This window comes from Manis javanica, chromosome 6, assembly GCF_040802235.1.
Source record: "Manis javanica isolate MJ-LG chromosome 6, MJ_LKY, whole genome shotgun sequence".
Taxonomy (NCBI): Eukaryota; Metazoa; Chordata; class Mammalia; order Pholidota; family Manidae; genus Manis; species Manis javanica.
Genome location: NC_133161.1, coordinates 116,382,843 through 116,403,088, shown reverse-complemented (window position 1 = coordinate 116,403,088; position 20,246 = coordinate 116,382,843). Strand labels below are relative to the sequence as shown.

General features: G+C 45.2%; 1 protein-coding gene across 11 annotated transcripts in view; it reads right to left on the bottom strand.

The window, feature by feature from the left end:
- The window catches only part of LOC108409655 (uncharacterized), a 40,368-nt gene extending 20,332 nt beyond the window's left edge, over positions 1 to 20,036 (bottom strand). For 6 of the 11 annotated variants that reach the window (XR_012132515.1, XR_012132516.1, XM_073239334.1 and 3 more), the window contains exons 1-3: positions 19,762 to 19,920; positions 18,572 to 18,677; positions 6,893 to 7,088 (exon numbers count right to left, since the gene is read on the bottom strand). The gene's annotated coding sequence lies outside the window, so the exon portion shown is untranslated. Of the gene's footprint in view, positions 1 to 6,892; positions 7,108 to 18,571; positions 18,678 to 19,761 lie in introns of all 11 variants that reach the window. The other 5 variants (XR_012132517.1, XR_012132519.1, XR_012132518.1 and 2 more) reach the window with 4 other exon arrangements.
- Positions 20,037 to 20,246: the final 210 nt, after the last annotated feature.

Genomic DNA, 20,246 nt, shown 5'->3' with positions numbered 1-20,246 from the left:
TTGATGTTTATACCACATCATCCCCTTTACCAAGAAAGAATAAAGATTAGAACCCTGAAAAAAACCTACCAATCACATTTTTCACAGAACTAAAACAAATCATTCCCAAATTTGTGTGTAACGACAAAGGACCCCAAACAGCCAGAGCAATACTAAGAAACAAGTATTATGGAAGTATTAGGCTCCCAGATTTCTAGGTATACTACAAAGTATAGTAATCAAAACAATATGGTATTGGCACAAAAACAGATCTTTACATCAATGGAACAAAATACAGAGAGCCCAGAATTAAACCCACACTTAAATGGTCAGTTAAAAATGGAGGTAAAAATACATAATGAGAAAAGTCTCTTCAGTAAACTGTGTTGGTTATACAGGACAGCTACATGCAAAACATGGACCACTTCCCTAAAGAATATATACAAACAAACTCAAAGTGAACTGAAGTCTTAAATGCAGGACTTGAAACAAAATTTCCAGAAGAAAACACAGGCAGCAAGCTCTCTGACTCTGGCCTTAGCAATTTTTTTTTTGATCTCTCTCCTCAGTCAAGGACAACAAAGGCTAAAACAAACACATGGCACCTACATCAAACTAAAATGTTCTGTACAGAGAAGGAAACCATCAAACATACAGAAGAATAACCTACTGAATGGTAGATGTTCGAACACGACATATTCAATATGGGGTTAACATCCAAAACATGCAAAGTACTCATACAACTCACTATCAAAAAGACAATCCAATTAAAAAAATGGACAGAGGACCTGAATAGACATTTTTCCAAAAAGGACATATAGATGGCCAACAGACACATGCAAAGATTCTCAGTGTCACTAATCATCAGGAACATGCAAATCAAAACCACAATGAGATCTCAATTCAAATGTTAGAATGGCAAGTTCAAATTAAAGACAAAAAATAACGGCTGGCAAGGATGTGGAGAGAAGGAAACCCACATATACTATTGCTGGGTATGTGAACTGGTGTATCCACTATGGAAAACAATACGTGGGTTCCTTCAACAGTTAAAAATAATATAATACCATATAATCCAGCAATTCTGCTTTATGAATTTACCCAAGGAAAATGAAAATAATAATCTGTAAAGATATATGTGATCTCTATGTTCATTGCAGCATCACTTACAATAGCCAAGATACAACCTAAAGCAGCTTGAATGTCCATAGATACATGAATGGATAAAGATGTGTAACACACATACACACACCGCGGCATGTCACTCAGCCGTAAGAAAGAAAACAAATCCTGCCATTTGGGCCATCAACAATCTAGGCCTTTGGGGCACGTGCCATTGACAGGAGGTACTGTGAACAGTACTTGCCCTCTGTGGACTTCTTCCCCTGGAAAACACAACTCCAGGTAATCACAAGAGAAACATCAGGTTAAATCCAACTGGAGAGAAATTCAAAATTGGTGACAAAGATTCATGAAAATGGTAAAGATCATCCAAAACAAAGAATGTCTCAGAAACTCTTAACAGTGTCTTAGGAAGACAAGATCACTAAATGTAATGAGGTATCCTGAGTGGGATCTTAGGGGAACAAGGGAACAACTAGGGAAATCTGAGGAAAAGAAAGGATGGTGGATGGTTACAAGGCAGCAAGACTGCTTCATTAATTATAACAAGGAACTGTAACGATGTGAGATGGTAGTAAGAGGGGAAGTGGTGGGAGCAAACGGTGAAATCCTGCACTACCTCTGCAAATTTTCTGTGAACCTGAAACTGTCTTAAACATAAAGTGTATTAAAATCCATCAACATCATCCACCACATCAACAAAAAGGACAAAAACCACATGATCATCTCCATAGATGCTGAAAAAGCATTCGGCAAAATTCCACATCCATTTATGATAAAAACTCTTTTAACAAAATGGGTATAGAGGGCAACTACCTCAACATAATAAAGGATATATATGACAAAACCACAGCCAACATTTACTTAAGAGGGAGAAGCTGAAAGCTTTTCACCTAAGATCAGAAACAAGACAAAGATGCCCACGCTCCCCATTTCTATTCAACATAGTCCTGGAGGTCCTGGCTATGGCAATCAGACAACACAAAGAAATAAAAGGCATCCAGATTGGCAAGAAAGAAGTCAAACTGTCCCTGTTTGCAGATGACATGATTTGTATATAAAAAACCCTAAAGAATTCACTCTAAACTACTAGATCTACTATCTGAATTCAATAAAGTTGCAGGACACAAAATTAATATGCAGAAATCCATTGCATTCTTATACATTAACAATGAACTAGCAGAGAGAGAAATCAGGAAAACAATTCCATTCACAGTTGCATCAAAAAGAATAAAATACCTAGGAACAAACCTAACTAAGGAAATGAAAGACCTATACCCTGAAAACTACAAGACGCTCATGAGAGAAATTAAAGATACCAATAAGTGGAAACACATTCTGTGCTCATGGATAGGAAGAATTAATATTGTCAAAATGGCCATCCTGCCTAAAGCAATCTACAGATTCAATGCAATCCCAATCAAAATACCAACAGCATTCTTCAGTGAACTAGAGCAAATCATTCTAAAATTCATATGGAACCACAAAAGACCATGAAAAGCCAAAACAATACTGAGAAGGAAGAATAAAGCACGGGGGATTACACTCCCCAACTTCAAGCTCTACTACAAAGCCACAGTAATCAAAACAATTTTGTACTGGCACAATAACAGAGACCCATACATCAATGGAACAAACTAGAGAACCCTGATATAAACCCAACCATATATGGTCAATTAATACACGATAAAGGAGCCATGAACATACAATAGGGAAATGACACCCTCTTCAACAACTGGTGTTGGCAAAACTGGACAGCTACATGCAAGAGAATGAAACTGGATTATTGTTTAACCCCATACAGAAAAGTAAACTCCAAATGGATCAAAGACCTGAATGTAAGTCATGAAACCATAAAACTCTTAGAAGACAACATAGGCAAAAGTCTCCTGAATATAAGCATAAGCAACTTCTTCCTGAACGCATCTCCTTGAGCAAGGGAAACAAAAGCAAAAATGAATACACTGGACTACATCAAACTAAAAAGTTTCTGTATGGCAAAGGACACCATCAACAGAACAAGAAGGCATCCTCCTACAGTATGGGAGAATATATTGGTAAATGACATATCCAACAAGGGGTCAACATCCAAAATACATAAAGAACGCACATGCCTCACCACCGAAAAAGGAAATAACCCAATTTAAAAATGGGCACAGGATATGAAGAGACAATTCTCCAAAGAAGAAATTCAGATGGCCAACAAGCACATGAAAAGATGCTACACATCACTAACCATCAGGGAAATCTCAATTAAAACCACAATGAAGTAGTATCACCTCACACCAGTAAGGATGGCCAACATCCAAAAGACAAACAACAACAAATGCTGACAAGGATGCGGAGAAAGGGGAACCCTCCTACACTGCTGGCAGGAACGTAAGCTACTTCAACGACTGTGGAAAGCAGTATGGAGGTTCTTCAAAAAACTCAAAATAGGAATACCACTTGAACCAGGAACTCCATTCCTGGGAATTTACCCTAAGAGTGCAAGAGCCCAGTTTGGAAATGACATATGCACCCGTATGTTTATCTCAGTACTACTTACAATAGGCAAGAAATGGAAGCAACCTAAGTGTCCATCAGTAGATGAATGGATAAAGAAGATGTGGTACATATACACAAAGGAATACTACTCAGCCATAAGAAAAAACAAATCCTAGCATTTGCAACAACATGGATGGAGCTGAAGGATATTATACTCAGTGAAATAAGCCAGGCGGAGAAAGACAAGTGCCAAATGATTTCCCTCATCTGTGGAATATAACAACGAAGCAAAACTGAAGGAACAAAAACAGCAGCATACTCAGACTACAAGAAGAGACTAGTGGTTACCAAAGGGGAGGGGAGGGGGAGGGCGAGGGGGGAGGGGGAGAGCGGGCGGGGAGGTAGGTAGAAAGGGATTGAGGAGTATTATGTTTAGTACACATGGTGTGGGGGGTCATGGGGAAAACAGTGTAGCACAGAGAAGGTAAACAGTGATTCTGTGGCATCTTTCTACACTGATGGATAGTGACTGCATTGGGGTATGGGTGGGAGCTTGATAATATGGGTAAATGTAGTGACCATTGTTTTTTCATGTGAAACCTTCATAAGAGTATATATCAATAATACCTTAATAAAAATTGAAAAAACAAAAACAAAAAATGTATTAAGTAACTTTTCATATTTTAACATATTTCTAAACTACTAGAAATTACTATTAATTTTGATTCTCACCTAGTTCTACTGTTTTGTTTCTTAAAGGTAGTATTTATTACACTGGGAAATAAATAACCCAGGAAGATACATAATTTCCAAACAACTATGTTAGAGTTTTCATTTTGAGTGGATAATGCATGTGCATCATAAATGTATGTAGATTCAGATACTATGGTGTCTATTTCACTTCGTGGTTGAACACATTTAAGAGACTGCTGTAGAAACAAAATAGAAAATGCCTCAGTGTGATTGGCTCACATGTATTCCAAGAATACTTGTATATTTCAGCAGTAATGGAACAAAATAAAAATCTCTAACTCAAATATACAGATTACAACCATGAGAACAGAAGGTATGACCATGAAGAGATTCAATGTTTTGTCATATTTTCTGAGCAGAAAATGTCAAAAAAGTATTCAAACATCATTTCCCAGGTGATAGCAATGACAAAATCAAAGAATTAAAAGTGGCCGACTATACTGCAAGTGATGGTAGATGTTGGTATGTTGTGTGCCAGACGTGATACTAAGAGATCACACAGAATTATTCAAAGCTAAAATGCTGGTAATCTCCCCAATTTAGTGCAACTTACATGTTGATAGAATTCCTTTATAGCTAATGATGTAGGTAAACATAAAAATTGATCTGTTCCCCTGTGCTTACAATTCAAAAGGAATATATAATGCACCTAAGAAATCAGGTTAGACCCAAAATACAACTGAGAATATAATATAAAGAGCTAATATTTTTCATACTCTTCTGACTGCACAAGAGAAATAGCCCAGCATGAATACATCAGAGGACAAGGTATGTTCACATAAGAACACTGCCATCACCACAGAAGCTGTACTGACTGCACTGAAAGGAAAGAAACAGGGACAGGGTGTACCTGCAGTAATTATTAGTAAATAGTAAAAGGTTAATGCTGACAGAAAATACTCATGGTCAGTTATTATACATGAGGAACTATGCAATTTGCACTAAAAGTCAGAAGCCATTATTCCTCTACTGTATATGTCATCATGCCCAATTTGTACCTTTTTCAGCTCATCATCTGAAGATACAAACTATGATAAGCTTAAAAATAGTACACAATGGATAAACAGGTTTTGTGAATCGAATCACCAGATGGGATATTTTCAGCTCTGTCCTAGAAAGTACTTCAAGTATACTTACAAACACCCAATGGTCATCAAGATCAAATGCATCAGCCATCACCCAATGCAAAATATACACTGACCAGATACTATAAGTGTACGTATATGTAAGCATATGTGAATCGAGAGCACACATTTTTAAATTCAAATATTGTAAGTTGAAAATGATATGGAATAAAAAACCAAACTGGAAAATACACAATACCAACATCAGAAGGACCTCAGTGCACAGGGACAGCATCGTTTTAGGCAGTTGTCATGAAGGGATGATACTGCGAACCAAGTGGAGAGCGTTAATGAGGTTCTCCAACAAAGCATCCTGACTTTATGTAAAGACGCCTACTTTTAGAAGGCCTCCTACCTTGCTTACAACTCAAGTGTGGAAGTAATTTTTATATTGGAGGAACAGAAAACTTTTAACAAGACATGGGATTATACTTGGACTTAAGAGATCAACGGAAAATACAGAAGTGACAAATGAAAAACCTCCCACTAAACATATCAATTCTCAATAAAAAGAGGATCATAACCAACAGCAAGATTACAGATACCACCATGTCATCACTTGAATGGAAACATACAAAATTCAACTAAATGCCACCAAGTTTGCATTTTTAATAGGAAAAAATTGCATGTGCAACGAATCTATCTCATTGATAAAAAGCAGTCACGGTCTTGGTTCTTCACTATTCTGAATGCTTACGTTTTCAGGTATTCCATCCTTAGTGGTTTGCAGCAGTAGGCAATGGTTGGTATTTTAAGAATAACCACTGGGTTTTGATCATCTCAATCTAACTGTGGGTATTATCTTATTACACTCAAAAAAATTGGATAGCAGCCTGGGTTGATCAGTTTTTAACAATACCAATCACGCTGGAATCCAGGAAGAAATGGTCAATGAGCCAGTACTTTGCACTATTTCATATTGTCACCACAGTAACGGAAAGATAAGCATATTTTAAAGACATTACAGATCACTTATTTTCTTTGAAAGCGAGGAAAGTGAAATTATTAAATTGTGCATTTCAGAAACTTAGAATATTGGAGCTTAAAATAATATATTTTACGACACTCCTCTTTGCCATAGTTTTTCAAACACTTCAACATTATAGCAAATATCAACTATTAAAAATTAATCAAACCGTGTACAGACTATTCAAATTTGCCTTTTCACTGCAGGTTCTGTATGTCCACACCAGGGACGCTCCATGACTGCACCCTAAACATCTCTAAGGTCCCAGTATCTTGTGCGTCCAATACACAACTGTCCTTCTGTTTCCCTCTCTATGAATCTCTGCAGGGATTTCTCCCACAAACCACCCTCAGTCCCTAATGAACACAACAACATCCTGGGAGTCTGACTCACTGAGCCCCTTCCCTACGGAACCTGCCAGAAAACAGAAAAACTTCACCTGCAGTGAAAGTCTCCTTACCTGAAGATGTAGAGTCAGCCACAGGGGATGTCACAGAAGAGAAGCCTCTGGTCTGCAGCTGAAGGTCAAAGGCCTGGAGAAGCGGAGGCCCCGCCTCAGTCGGGGCACAAAGGGGGTGTGCTCCTCACGGGAACCTTTCCGTACACTGTCCTGTCCTGGAGCCAAGGCCCTGCAGGCGCCTCCATGCTGGATCCTTCTGGAACGAAGAGAAAGCCCTGAAGGAAGGCGCATGCACTCAACCTGCCTCACAAAGACTGGGTTTTCACTACCCCTCCTGCCCACGGGGGAAAAGCACAGGACTCAAGACATCACTCTGGCTGTCCATAGGCGCCCCCTGCCGGCAGTCAAGGTCAGCGCAGGATTACAGGAGGAAAAAACAGAACCACCTCTGTAGGAGACGGCCTTTGTCTTCTCACATGTCTGAAGGCAGAATGGAAAAGCACCTTCCCTCAAGTCTGAACACAGCATGGGAAAGCACCAGCTTGAGAACTGGTGCAGTCCTTGGAAGTGATCTGCCCACAAAAACATATCTTGTCCTCTAAGACTGAGAGGAAAGGAGCGACACATAGCAGCAATTCACCGGAGAGTTCCGCTTTATTAGGGAAAGGTGCTGGGTTATATAGGAAGGGGCATGAATTGATTGAGGTGTCACTTCTATGTGGCTGTTGGCTGTTGGCTAGGTGCTGGGATTGGGAGGGGGGCGAGAGGTGACTGGGCTTCAGGTGGCACCGGCGGGAACCAAGGACCCCGAAGAGAAGCCGGAAGTTTGCCATCTTACTGGTGGGGGCCCTTCATTCCCCCCTTTCTCCTCTATGGGGTTGTGGACGTTGCTTTCTCTCTGGCTGCTTCCTGCTGAACAGGGGCGGAGAAGGGAGTGAGGGCTTGAGGATTGGGAGGAAAGGGTTGATAGGACTCCCTACAGTAAGGATGAGTAGATGTGGACTTCTTCAGGTTTAGAAATCAATGAAGGTTCCCTGTGACCATAGGTTGAGGACCTGTTGATTCCAATAGTGCTAAGAGGATATGGGTGTCAGGAGCCAGGCGTCTGCAGCCATTGTTTCCAGGAACAGTTTCCAGTGGAGAGAGGGGTCCATCTCAGCATGTGGTGAGGAGGTCACGTGAGGGTGAGGGATCTTCTGTGGCCAGAAGCTGGTAGTTCCTGAGTAAAAGCTGGTTGAAAGCTTGATTAGAGATTTTTCCGACTTGGGATTTGATGAACTTTATTATACAGGGTAAGAAGAGACAGGCGAGAAGAATGATTATTATGGGGCCTGCAATGGGCCAGAGCCAGGTGAGGAGGGGGTTTGTTAGTATTGAAGAGAATTGGTTGGAATTGGAAGCATTGTGGAGGCTGGAGGCAAGGTCGGTGAGTTTGTGAATGTCAGTTTCTACAATGCCGGATTCGTTGATGTAATAGCAGCACTCTTCCCAGAGGAAGACGCAGGTGCCGCCCTTCTCGGCTGTAAGCAGATCTAAGGCCCGCCGGTTTTGAAGGGTGACTATAGCTAGCGAAGTGACTTGTCTTTGGAGAGAGGCTAGGGAATCGGCAGTGGATGTCAGGGCTCTCTCAAGTTTGGCGTTGAGATCTCTAACTGCCCATAGAGAGTGACCCAAGGCTTATCCCGAAAACCCTGCCCCAATGGCTGAGGTGATCAAAGAGCTACTGACCATGATGGGAAGGAAAGCAGCTCTTTTTTTTGTTTTTTTTTTTTTGTTTTTTTTTTGAGAGGGCATCTCTCGTATTTGTTGATCAAATGGTTGTTAACAACAATAAAATTCAGTATAGGGGGGTCAACGCTCAATGTACAATCATTAATCCGTCTCAAGCCTAATTCTCGTCAGTCTCCAATCTTCTGAAGCATAACGAACAAGTTCTTACATGGTGAACAAATTCTTACATAGTGAATAAATTCTTACATGGTGAACAGTACAAGGGCATTCATCACAGAAACTTTCGGTTTTGATCATGCATTATGACCTATAAACAATCAGGTCAAATATGAATATTCGTTTGATTTTTGTACTTGATTTATATGTTGATCCCACATTTCTCCTATTATTATTATTATTTTTATTTTTAATAAAATGCTGAAGTGGTAGGTAGATGCAAGATAAAGGTAGAAAATATAGTTTAGTGCTGTAAGAGGGCAAATGTAGATGATCAGATGATCAGGTGTGTGCCTATGGACTAAGTATTAATCCAGGCTAGACAAGGGCAGCAAAACATCCACGGATGCAGAAGATTTCTCTCAAAGCAGGGGGGGTGAGGTTCTGAGCCTCACCTCTGTTGATCCCCAAATTCTCACCTGATGGCCCCCCTGCGACTGTGCCTGTCTTAGGTTGTTCCTCCCTTGAGGAATCTTACCCGTCTCTGGCTAACCAGTCATCTTCCGGGGCCATACAGGGAAATGTAAAGTTGGTAAGTGAGAGAGAAGCCATATTGTTTGCAAAGGTTAGCTTTTTACTTCTTTGGAAAGCAGCTCTTTTTGTGCACGAGGGCAAGGGAGGTTGGAGCTCAAGAAATTCTGCCATGCTGTAAACTGTGGGATTAGGGTGATGAGAATGCAGGGTGATCTGAGTTGAGAGGCAGTGAGTTGAAAAGACTGCCATTATACCAAAAGAAGTGTCTCAGTTGTGTAAAAGTCTTAGAGCCGGAGGTAGGGGTGTAGACAGAGAGGCAGTGAAGTGCGCTGGAGGGGGGTGGAGTTGGGCCTACACAGTGGTGGATGGTGAGATTATCTGCGTATTCTGGTTACCATAGGGGTATGTCTGCCGGCGGGCAGAGGGGTTGTCTTTCTGCATGGAAGGAGTAGTTGGAGATATTAAGGGGCACGGCGGCCATCAGTGGGCGCTGTAGTGATGCGCACAAGAAACAATTGGCTGTGTTAAGGGTGTGGTTGAGAAAGACGGTGGTGTCCTGAATGAGCTGTAATGAAAAGTAGGAGAAATGGGAAGAGGGGCGGGGATAAGAAGATGAAGAGGCGCCGTCAAGAGTTTGGATAATGACTTTTTCGGAATGTCTGCTATCTGATGCAACTTGAGAGATCTGGGAATGAGAGGGAACATACTTTTGAGAGATATGAAGGGTACCGTGGGGGGTCGAGGACCCCCCCCCCATAGTAAACTGAGGCTGTGACTCCGGCAGCTCATCGAGAGTCCCAGGGATCTGGGATTGATAAGGAGAATGAACCGTTGGGATATTTCATGAAACGGTTGGAGGAGTAATACTGTGGGTACTGGAAGTTACTCATGTAGTGAATGGCACAAGACTAGTAGGGACATCTCCTGTAGGTGTCTGGCTATCACTTGCAATAGGCTTGTTTTTGGTCATAGAGGAAGCAGAGGTAGGGAGAATAAGGGTAGCTGCTAGTGAACACTTCGGTGGAGGGAGGAAAGTGGAGGTATAAAGGCTCAGAACAGCTTTTCAGAGGGCAGTCTGGTGTGGCAATGAGGGCAGTAACTTTTGTTTGATGCTGTGTGCAAGTCTCTCTGACTTTGAATTGCCATACAAAGGAGGCTGGGGTGGTGGGGAAGACAATAGGAATGAGGAAAAAAAAGTGAGAGAGCAGTAAAGGAGGAAAAAGTCATGATTCGGGTATGGATGGCAAAGGGGGTGAATGGGATTTTGGAGGAAAGAGGACAGTAAGGTCAGGAGTCTGGAGGGAGGGAGAGTCTGTAAACTTTTGTAGGTTAAGAGATCTTTTAGGTGATGTGGGGACAGAATGGTAAGGGGCGCCCTGAATGTCAGTTTATGAGCTGCCTTCTGCAAGAGCTGTCTAGCGGCTAATGCTCGTAGGCAGGGGGCCCATCTCCGAACTGTGGGGTCTAATTGCTTGGAGAGATAAGCTACTGGGGCAAAGGATGGGCCATAATATTGGCCTAGGACTCCTAGAGCTTGACTGGACCTCTCATGAATGTATAATGAGAAGGGCTTCGACAAATCAGGAAGATGGAGAGCTGGGGCTTCCACAAGGGCTTGACGGAGCTTAATGAAGGAGTGTCGGGCTGAGGAGGATAATGGTTTTTTAGGGGGGGGGGCTCTTGCTGAGGTCGTATAGGGGTCTTGCCAATGGGGAGAAGTTAGGGATCTACGCTCTAAAATATCTAGCCAGGCCTAGAAAGGAAAGGATTTCTGTCTTGGTTTTGGGAACGGGCAGGTCAGAGAGGAGCCATTTTCTGTCTAAGGTAATGGACTTTCTTTGTTGAGATAGAAGGAATCTGAGGTAAGTGACAGGAGGGGAAGAGATTTGAGCTTTGACGGGGGATACTCAGTAACTTCTGGAAGCTAGAAGATTAAGAAGGGAGGCAGTGTCAAGTTGAGACTGTTCCCAGGAGAGACTGCAGAGTAGAAGATTGTCCATGTATTGTAATAAGGTGGACTTGGAGTGATCATGATGAAACTGTTTGAGGTCCTGAGCTAGGACCTGTCTAAAAATATGGGGACTATTTCGGAAACTTTGTGGCAAAACTGTCCAAGTGAGTTGTTCAGAATGTCTTGTGTATGGGTCTGTCCAGGTGAAGATGAAAAAATCTTGGGAGCAGGGGTCTAGAGGGATAGAAAAATGGGTCCTTGAGATCTAGGACTGAGAAGTGGGAAGCTGAGGCAGGGATCTGCGATAAAAGGCTGTATGGATTTGGAACTAAGGGATGGATAGGGACAACAGCTATGTTGATGAGGCGAAGGTCTTGGACAAGCCAGAAAGATCTGTTGGTTTTTTTAACAGCTAATATGGGGGTATTAAATGGGGAGTGAGTGGGTCTGAGGTAATTTTTGTTTAAGAGATCTTGAATGATGGGTTGGAGGCCTATGAGGGTTGAAGTAGTTAGGGGGTATTGGGCCTGACAGATACACTGAGAGGGGTCACGTAATTTGATAGAGGCAGGGGGACATAGGACCACGGAGGGGCTTGTAATGTCCTAAACTTGGGGATTTACAGGGTGTATGAGGGCAGAACCAGAGCTTTCATTGGGTAGAGGGGCGTCGTCGGCTATGAGGGCCATCAGAAAGGGAGTACTGGGGGCTGTGGGAGTGGATATAGTTATGGAAATGTGGAGGAGGGAAAGGATGTCCCATCTTCGTAAAGGGATGGGACACTGGGGCATAACCAGGAAGGAGTGGGAGAAAGGTATGGGATTGTCTAGGATTGTGCATAAAAGGGGGGGGTTTTAATGGGAAAATCTGTTTACCTCCTACCCTGACTATAGGAGTAATGGCAGGCATGGTAGGGCCCCGGTATTCTTGCAAGACTGAGAAGGTGGCTCCTGTGTCTAGGAGGAAGGAGATGGGGCGACCGTCTACTGTTAAAGTAACTCTGGGCTCCTGTTTGGTGATGGAAATGGTCGGGCGAGAAGCCCCCGGGCCCCATCAGTCTTCTTCTGCCAGCCCCACTACGGCGGGCTTAGGATGGGGGTTGTTCGTCCAGCCTCCCCTTCGGGTGGTTGGGCAGACCCCTAGTGGCCCTTTTTGTGGCATCTGGGGCATGGGGTGGTAGGAGATCTGGGGGAGGGGCACGCCCTTGACCAATGTCCCTCTTTTCCGCACTTGAAACAAGCTCCTGGGGGGGCTTGTTTGTAGAGGGGCGCCCAGGTTGTAGTTTTATCAGCTGGGCTAACATCTGGAAATTGGCCTGATCAGCCTTTTGTTTACGGCGTTCTTTCTCCTCCTCCCGGTTGTGGAAGACTTTAAAGGCCACTGTTAGGATCTCAGTCTGTGGGGTAGTGGGGCCTTGTTCTAACTTTTTGAGTTTAGCTTTAATGTCGGGGTAGCTTTGAGCTAGGAAGTATGTCATAAGGACATGTCTTCCTTTAGGTGTTTCTGGGTCCAGGCTGGTATACTGTAATAGGGCTTGAGTGAGTCTGTCTAAGAACTCGGGAGGGGGTTTCGTCTCTCTTTTGAATTATGTCTTGGAGCTTTTGAAAAGTGACTACTTTATGAGCTGCCTTTTTCAGACCTGCTATTAAGCAGGAGGCAAAAATATCTCGAGAGCAGAGACCCATGGCGGTGTTATAATCTCAGCGTGGGTCTTGTTCGGGGACAGCAGTGGGGCCAGGGGGATAGGTGGGGTCAGTCTTGTGGGTTTCGGTAGCGTGCGTTTGGGTGAAGTCCCAAACTCGTCTACGCTCTTCAGGGAGGAGAGTATTGGCCAGGAGCATGAAAATGTCATGATGTGTGAGGCTGTAAGACTGGAGGGTCCATTGAAACTCCCTGATGTATGTCGTGGGATCAGTGGAAAAGGAACTTAGGCGTTTCTCTAGTTGGGCTAAATCTCCTAAGGAGAAAGGGATATGAACGCGCACGATGCCTTCGGATCTTGCTACTTCCCAGAGGGGGGCGATAATTTTGGGAGGCTCTCGGGACCAAGTCTGAGGGGGACTGAAGGGTTCTGGCTCAGTCTGTGGGGGAGTGACGTGGTCTAGCTGCGCCTATTCAAGCAGGTCTTGAAGTGCAGAAGGGGGGCAAAGAAAATAAAGATAGAATCAGACCCACGTGTTGCCAACTAGCAGCCCAGCTGCTTGCCTCTGCTGCTTTAGTTGGGCTTGAACTCATGACTCTGAGGTTAAGAGTCCCATGCTCTACTAACTGAGCTACAGCAGGGCTCCAGTTAATTGCTTATGGAATGCGTTGTTCTCTATTCCTGCCACACCGGCAAGTGGGGGAAGGGCATAGTTGGAAGCAGGGGGCGGTGTTTCTACACATCTTCAAGGTCTCCCTATTTTCAGAGTGAGGAGTCTTGGCTCATCTTTGAGGACAAGATATGTTTTTGTGGACAGGATAACTTCCAAGGACTGCACCGGTTGTTCTCTAGCTTGTGCTTTCCCATGCTGCGTTCAGACATGGGGGGAGGTGCTTTCCCATTCTCTCTACAAACATGTGAGAAGACAAAGGCGGTCCCTAACAGGGGAGAAATAGGTGATGAGGGCAAAGACGGAGGAGGCCCCTGGGACCTAGTTAAAGGGGGGGCTGAAAGGCTCAGGCTTAATCTGCAGGGGACGAAGGCAGAGGAGGTGAGATGGGGGAGGAGATGGTGGGGGGAGGAAGGGAGAAGGGCTGTTGTAGGAGAAGAAGGGGAAGGGAGTGAACGGGAGGCTTCTGCGGGGGCGGTGGCTTGCAGGCTAGGAGAACTTGGGAGGGGGCGGGGAGAGGAGGAGACGGAAAGCTTCGATATAGGGAATCTCCTTCCATTTTTTCAGGCGCTGGCAGTAGTTAAGAAGATTGCGAGTGATGTTAGGATCAAGAGTTCCCCCTGCAGGCCATTGGTTGTTATTGTCTAGGGGGTATGTCGGCCAATCTTGGGAGCAATATTTACAGAGAAGTTTTGGTTTTATATCAGGCGTCAGGGAGAGGGTAGCCAGATGCTTAAGCAGGCATTCAAGAGGTGAACTTTCAGGGAGGGATGAGGAGGCTCCCATGGCTAAAGGACAGAGGAGACAAACAGGGGAAGACGAACGGAGATCCTCGGACTGGAAGTAGACCACAAGGAGACAAAGGGCGTCCCTGATGATCCTTGGTGGTCTGCGGAAACTCGTATACGAGTCGGAATTTCTTAGGAAGTGTGGGTTGTCACCCAGACTTCCCTATGAAGGCAGTTTGCCAGAGTCTCGAGGTACCTAGCGCTAGGCGTTTTCAGTGTACGGAGCAGAAGGGGGGGGGGGGAAGGGAGCATTCTCATCGCAAAGGAGTCACCTCGTTTATGGCTGTTGGAGGGGGGTGCCTGAGAGTCTGCCGCAGCCGTGAAGGCCTGAGGCAGGGATTTATGGCTGTCAGAGGAGGGGCCTGAGGGTCTGCCGCAGCCATGAAGGCCTGAGGCGGGGAGAGTTCTCTCCTCATCTCCGAGCGTCAGGGCCTTGCCGGACGATCACGGTCAATGGCACTGCGATAGCTCGGGGAAGAGTGGCCCACTCTGGGGGGAAAATTTACCTAAAGACCAGAGAGGAGTGGTGAGTGTTATGAGCCAGCGCCGGAAAAAGAGGACGAGGGCAAGCTGCTGCTGGTGTCGGGGGGAAGACGGGGCCCAGTTGGGGTGTCCGGTCTCCCGGGTTGCGGCACCAATGAAAGGAAAGGAGCGACACATAGCAGCAATTCACCGGAGAGTTCCGCTTTATTAGGGAAAGGTGCTGGCTTATATAGGAAGGGGCATGAATTGATTGAGGTGTCACTTCTACGGGGCTGGTGGCTGTTGGCTAGGTGCTGGGATTGGGAGCGGGGCGAGAGGTGATTGGGTTTCAGGTGGCGCTGGCGGGAACCGAGGACCCCCCGAAGAGAAGCCGGAAGTTTGCCATCTTACTGGTGGGGGCCCTTCAAAGACGACCCAGGAAGTCTCACAATGAAACAGGGAGACCTTGAAGACATATGAAAACACCGCCCCTGCTTACTATGCAGCTTCTAAGAAAATCAACAAGATGTTCTGCCTGTCCCCCCTGAGAAGCGAAAGATGAGTATAGCACTTGGCTGAGGTCCGAGAAAGACAGTATAAAAATAAAGGTGCTGCGCCACATTGGGGCTGCAGCCATTGTCTGTCTGTCTGTGTTTGTGTTTTTTGTTCTCTCATTTCACTCAAAGAAAATGTGTGGCACGCTACAATCTCTCCTAAAACATCCTTTCTGCAACTAGCAAAATGTGTAGTCAACACAAAAAGTGTGAGTTCCATGAACCCTCATCAACATCAAGGCAGGAAGTTTTTTAGAATTCAAAACAGTGTATGTAATGAAAACACTGATGCCAAAAAATGATGACAGTGAGGATCAAAATGCATCCAGACTGGTAAGAAAGAAGTCAAACAGTCACTTTTTGCAGATGACATGATATTGTACATAAAAAACCCTAAAGAATCCATTCCAAAACTACTAGATCTACTACCTCAATTCAGCAAAGTTACGAGATACAAAATTAACACACAGAAATCTGTGGCTTTCCTATACACTAACGATGAACTAATAGAAAGAGAAATCAGGAAAACAATTCCATTCACAACTGCATCAAAAAGAATAAAATATTTAGGAATAAGCCTAACCAAGTAAGTGAAAGACCTATACCCTGAAAACTATAAGACACTCTTAAGAGAAATTAAAGGGGACACTAACAAATGGAAACTCATCCCATGCTCCTGGCTAGGAAGAATTAATATCGTCAAAATGGACATCCTGCCCAAAGCAATATACAGAATCTATGCAATTCCTATCAAATTACCAACAACATTCTTCAACAAACTGGAACAAATAGTTCAAAAATTCATATGGAAACACCAAAGACCCCAAATAGCCAAAGCATTCCTGAGGAGGAAGAATAAAGTGGGGGGATTTCGCTCTCCAACTTCAAGCTCTACTACAAAGCACAGTAATCAAGACAGTTTGGTACTGGCACAAAACAGAGCCACAGACCAGTGGAACAGAATAGAGACTCCAGACATTAACCCAAACATATATGGTCAATTAATATACAATAAAGGAGCCATGGACATACAATGGGGAAATGACAGTCTCTTCAACAGATGCTGATGGCAAAACTGGACGCTACATGTAAGACAATGAAACTGGATCACTGTCTAACCCCATACACAAAATTAAATTTGAAATGGATCAAAGATCTGAATGTAAGTCATGAAACCATAAAACTCTTAGAAGAAAATATAGGCAAAAATCTCTTGGACATAAACATGAGCAACTTCTTCATGAACATATCTCCCTGGGCAAGGGAAACAAAAGTAAAAATGAACGGGTGGGACTGTATCAAACTTAAAAGCTTCTGTACAGCAAAGGACACTATCAGTACAACAAAAAGACATCCTACGGTATGGGAGAATATATTCATAAATGACATATCCTATAAGGGATTGACATCCATATTAGAAAAAGAGCTCACACACCCTCACAAACAAAAATCATATAATTGTATTAAAAAATGGGCAGAGGAGCTGAACAGACACTTCTCCGAAGAAGAAATTCAGATAGCCAACAAGCACATGAAAAGATGCTGCACATCCCTTATCAGAGAAACGCAAATTAAAACCACAATGAGGTATCACCTCACACCAGTAAGGATGGCCAACATCCAAACGACAAACAACAACAAATGTTGGTGAGGATGTGGAGAAAGGGGAACCCTCCTACACTGCTGGTGGGAATGTAAACTAGTTCAACCACTCTGAAAAGCAGTATGGAGGTTCCTCAAAAAATTCAAAATAGAAATACCATTTGACCCAAGAATTCCACTCCTAGGAATTTACACTAGGAATGCAGGAGCCCGGTTTGAAAAAGACATATGCACCCCTATATTTATCTCAGCACTATTTACAAAAATAGCCAAGAAATGGAAGCAACCTAAGTGTCCATCAGTAGATGAATAGGTAAAGAAGTGGTACATATACACAATGCAGTATTATTCAGCCGTGTGAAGAAAAACAAATCCTACCATTTGCAACAACATGGATGCAGCTAGAGGGTGTTATGCTCAGTGAAATAAGCCAGGTGGAGAAAGATAAGTATCAAATGACTTCACTCATCTATGGAGTATTAGAAAAAAGAAAAAAACTGAAGGAGCAACACAGCAGCACTCAGAGAACCCAAGAATGGACTAACAGTTACCAAAGGGAAAGGAACTGGGAAGGATGGGTGGGAAGGGAGGGATAAAGGGCAAAAGGGGGGATTATGATTAGCACACATAATGTAGTGGGGAGGGACACGGGAGAAGCAATATACACAGAGAAGACAAGTAATGATTCTGTAGCATCTTACTAGGCTGATGGACAGTGACTGTAATGGGGTATGTGGTGGGGACTTGATAACAGGAGGAGTCTAGTAACCATCATGTTGTTCAAGTAATTGTACATTAATGATCCAAAAAAACCCACTATGTTCATGTTGAAACATGCAGAAAAAAGCATTTGGCAAAATTCAACATCAACTCATGATAAATATCTCTAAAAACAAAGTGGGTTGAGAGGGAACATGACTCAATATTTTAAGGAAATATAGGACTAACCCACAGCCAAAATCACAATGGGAAAAGCAGAAAATGTTTCCTATAAGATCAGGAACAAGACAAGGATGTCCGCTCTCAACACTTCTTCAACACAGTACTACAAGTCCCTGCCACAGCAATCAGAAAGAAAAAGAAATCAAAGAGAACGAAAGCTCCCCAAACTGGTGAGGAGTAAGTAAAATTGCCATTATTTGCAGATGGCATGGCACTCTATCTAGAAAACTCTAACGAGTCCAACAAAAATTATTAAAACTAAGCAATGAATTCAGTAAAACTGCAGGAAACAAAATGAATATACAAAAATATATTAAAAAAACAAATTTGCAGAAAGAGAATGTAAGAAAACAATCCCACTTGCAATTGCAGCCAAAGTAGTAAGAGATCTGGAGGATGTTTAACCAAGGAGGTGAAAAAGCTGTACTCTGAAGATGCTAAGATTACTGACGCAAGTTAATGCAAAGCATCTCATGCTCATGGAATGCAAGAATTAAAAAGGTTGGTATTCACACTAAAATAAAAGTTGGTACTACTGTTAAAACTACCTGCAGCTCTGGGAGGAAATTGTAAGTTGGTGCAGCCACCATGGAAAGCAGGATGGAGGTCTCTCAGAGAACAGCTGTGCTCTCTGTAATATTATGGGATGAGCACTGGGAAGGACACTGAATGGTGACTTGCTAAGGATGCTAAAAGAAATTACCTACCTGCTTCATATGACCCTGGAGGTAGAGAGCAGCAGATGTATGCAGACATGGACCAAGTAGAACTTTCATGAGTTGACTTTAAGACGAAGTTGTTCCCTGTGGAGACCTTGTAGGGAAAACAAAAATGTCACTAAGGGGGTGAACCTGACCCACTGGGCTTCTCCACTAAGAAGGGACAGTCCACTAGTAGATGGCTTCTTTTCGGAGGCAGGGAGGGTGGGTCACAGGGGAAGCCGTGATTTGCAGGCAACCTGCCTCGTGCAAGGGGGTGGGAAGGGTGCTCTCACCTGTGACTATTCAGCCTCCCTGCTGAGGTCAATCTCCCCAGCAGCCCGCCCTAAAGTCTCCCACCTGACACCTCCTAGGCGGTTGGGGCGAGCCAGCTGCCTTCCTCAAGCTCCTGTGCACAGGCACGCAGACACACACTGTCCCAGGCCGCACAGTGCTCTAACACACACACACCACCACACGTGCAAGAGCTACCACACACAGACACATGGAGGGGAGCCGACACCACAGCGACGCACTCACCAGGGAGCCAGGCCGTGCAACGCAGCGGCAGGGTCCTTGACACACCCCGGCCTTCCATGCTGACCCGTATGGGGGCACAGGAGGCTCCCCACCCCCGCGGATGCACCCTCACACAGCCTATGCCTGCGTGCCCACCGACCAGACACCTGACGTGGAGGGCCGTGCTGGGCGTCCGTTGCGGGAGGGCTCCGTTCCCTTACGACGTTGCCCCCACCCCCAACAGACACGAAACGACACCGCCAGCCACCGCCAACTGTCGCTCACCAACAGTTCCCACCCCCAACCAACCCATCACCAGCCTTGGATGCTACCCTGCCCTCCCACTCTCAAAGCCGCCGCCTTGTCCTCGCCCTCTGGGTGCGCACCTGCCGACGGCAGCCTTGGAGGTCCGCCCTGCGCACGGACACCCGCCTCCCGCCGCTGCGGACGCGACAGCCCACCACAGATGCAGCCCGTCCATGCTGCGGCACACCGCAGACCCCGCTCCCCGCCTTCCGCCGCCCTCTCAGGGCGCACCTGCAGACGGCGGGCTGGGCTCCGGCCCCGGCCACAGCCCCCGCAGCGAGGCGCCGCAGCCTGCCGCCTCCCGCAGCGAACGCCTTCCCCGCCCGATCCCTCCCCGACTCGTCGCTGCCCGCCCCCTGGGGATGGCCACTTACCGTGAGCTGCCGTTGCGACGACAGGCCTGCGTGAGGAAGAGGGCGCCCGCTCCCTGGCGAGGGGGGAACCTGGAGCCGGTGGGAGGAGACTGCGGTCAGTCGCTGTCGGAAGACGCCTGCAGGCGGCAAAGGTCTTTGGCGAGGGAGGGCAGCGTCACGGGGAGAAAGCCTTGACAGCGGGTGAGTGGGAGGCAGCGGCGGGCAGGCGCAGGTTGGACCTTCCTCTGCCGTTGCTGGCTGAACAGTTAGAAGTAAAGATGGCGGGCACGGGAAGTGGGCGGTTTCAGCCGTTGGACGAACATGCGCAATAGGCTGTGCCCTTCCCCCCAAAGAGGCAGGCAGTGGAAACGCGAGAGGTAGCAGGCGAGAAGGGCATGCGCGGCTCGGCTGTGCTTCGACACCGCCCCCTTAAGGCGCAGCCCCTCCCCCGCAAAGAGGCGGGCACAAACAAGGACCACTTCGAACAGGAGGACGGGGGAAGGGGG